Source organism: Triticum urartu, chromosome 3, assembly GCF_003073215.2.
Source record: "Triticum urartu cultivar G1812 chromosome 3, Tu2.1, whole genome shotgun sequence".
NCBI classification, from domain to species: Eukaryota; Viridiplantae; Streptophyta; class Magnoliopsida; order Poales; family Poaceae; genus Triticum; species Triticum urartu.
Genome location: NC_053024.1, coordinates 588,388,273 through 588,390,856, shown reverse-complemented (window position 1 = coordinate 588,390,856; position 2,584 = coordinate 588,388,273). Strand labels below are relative to the sequence as shown.

The following is a 2,584-nucleotide window of genomic DNA, read 5'->3' as shown; positions in this document are numbered from 1 at the left end:
GTCACGGTGCTGCGCTCCCCATCCGCTCCGACCATGGGGAGTCGACCACACAATCTCGGTGACGTCGCCCAGACCCCATCGATAGTACCCCGGCCCCCGTCGACGCTGCCACATGTGGCCTCGGCAAGCCACTCCGCGAGAAGCGCCCGGGCGACCTGGCTGTGAACTGTGCGTCCGCTCTTCCGCCAAGCTGTTCAGGTGTTTGCCTCTCCCGTGGGTGCTCTGCCGACCGGTAGAGGTCTCTTCGGACCAAATCTGCTGACAACGCATTGCGTTCAGGAGTTTTATGCGTTTCCAATCCTTGCTATACAGCCTTTGTGGAGGAGTACCTAGGAAAGGAGGTGGATCGATTGCTGTAACTGCCCCTACGCATCCGTCCTTTTGAGGTAAGCTGTAGGACAATTAGGCTACAAGTTGATCTGACGTTAACTGTTGTAGATGCAACATATAGACATGGTCCTGTGGGATATTTATCTTCAAAGTTATATACTGTAGGCTTCTATTTTCAATCGGGTTTGGTAATGATACGGAAGGGCCATTTTCCTTGATTTTCTTCAAAGGTGTGGATCTGTTATCGTTGCTGGACCATGTACTGTCATTTGTGCACTACTTAGGAATTGAGAAGAATAAAGTATGAAATGCAATATTCAGTTATACGGAAACATTCAATATGTTCAGGACTACAATCATGAGACGTTTGTTTTAAGAGGACCAAAGAAGGTTTAATATAAATCATAATGATCGAGTTCACTTTGTCTAGCATTTGACCTTTTTTATATTGCCTTGCAGTATGCAGAAGATATTGAAAGCGGTTTTCGGATGTTGAAACAAAGTACAAGCGAATGTATGAGATGACATAAATCATTTTGTTGCTTTCTCGAGCAAGCTAAATATATTTGACATATCATCAACAATACAGGTTGTCTATTTTATATTGTATACTTAGTTTAAGTTACAACACTTCGATTTTATATTTTCTTGCAGTTGCTGCTCATCTCTGACTCTCTGTTCACTAAGCTTTGCTGGGTCGTTGATCTACATGTCCTTCTGCTCAAGTATCTAATTTATGAATCAAGACATAATGCTATTTTCGGTAAATACTTTTTCATCACACATAAATAGATATGGCTACTTTGAACATCAGTCAGTATCATGTTACCCTACTATATTGTTGGGATAAACTTCCTTTGGTACATCAATAAAGGATCATGAAGACGATGATCAAGATATATGGGAAGTTAAGCGTCACAGCTCAAATGAGCAGAAACTGCGTAATTTTTGTATACTATCTGATTGCCCGACTCCATTTTATTTGTGCCCATTTTTCATTATCTGAAATACAAATTCAGAATATGCCTATTGTCCAGGGCTTAATCTAGAGGACCAAAGATTCAATATGTTAAGGACTATGATCACTAGAAATTTGTTTCTAGAGGACTAAAGAAGGTTCAATATAAATCCTTTACAATGGGCTTCATGTTTGAGATCCTAAACCATATAAATTGTCATTATTATTTTCATTTGCTTAATGTAGCTTATAAATTTTCAAGTTTAATATATTTATGGCAAACAAGTTCCAGCTGCAACTTGATAATTTGTATCTTGGTGCTTATTAATGCATAAATTCTCATGCCCTATTCAGCCCAGAATTTCAAGACAAGGAATTAGGACTTGCTTCAGGGAAAAAGGAGAAAATGAATTTGTACTCTTTTGCTTCGTTGGCATGATTTATTTTGTACATATTGTTGACATTGTAGCTCCATCGCTCACTATGAAGCATAGCAAGCTACTACAATGGCCAATATTAGTGTTTAGTTACATTCTTTGTAGATCTAAAGTACACATAGATGAAGATTCACTTCCTTTTGATGTCTACATTAACATTCATTCTTTGCAGATCTTAAGTACCCATAATATCTCAACATGAAAATTTGTACATTTCCACTCATAGCGTCCCCATCCGGAATATCCCTGTTCTTAGCGCGCTTACATTTACTAATATTTATGTAAGTCATATGAGATTACTTATGTCATATCCTGAATGCATAATTCACATTTTTTTTCAATCTTCATAATTATCCATAGCATTTTTTTCATCATAAGATCATATATCTACTATGCAAACAAAGTTATTTGATTTATATGTTATCATGTACTTATGACTACGAGATCCCGCAGCAACGTGCGGGGTATCATCTAGTTAACTAAATAGCACTCTCCAAATAAAAATGACAGCAGTTCTCATGAGCGCTAAAGTTTCTGTTTTTTACAGCAAGTTCAACAAGACTTTCCCCAAGTCTTCCCAACGGTTCTACTTGGCATAAACACTAATTAAACACAAAAAACACAACCAAAACAGAGGCTAGATAAATTATTTATTACTAAACAGGAGCAAAAGGCAAGGAATAAAAATAAAATTGGGTTGCCTCCCAACAAGCGCTATCGTTTAACGCCCCTAGCTAGGCATAACAAGCAAGAATAGATCTAGGTATTGCCACAATAGTAAGATAGATTATAAAACTCATTTCATATTCTCTATGTTCGGCAGCAAGTTTTCTTTGAGGCAAGCAAAAGTAATCAAAAG

The 2,584-nt window shown here is 37.9% G+C and overlaps 1 long non-coding RNA gene across 1 annotated transcript; it reads left to right on the top strand.

Moving 5' to 3' along the window:
- The first annotated feature begins 203 nt into the window (after positions 1-203).
- On the top strand, positions 204-955 carry LOC125548773. Its single transcript, XR_007301163.1, has 2 exons — positions 204-386; positions 790-955. It is a non-coding gene; the product is annotated as an uncharacterized LOC125548773 (long non-coding RNA).
- Positions 956-2,584: the final 1,629 nt, after the last annotated feature.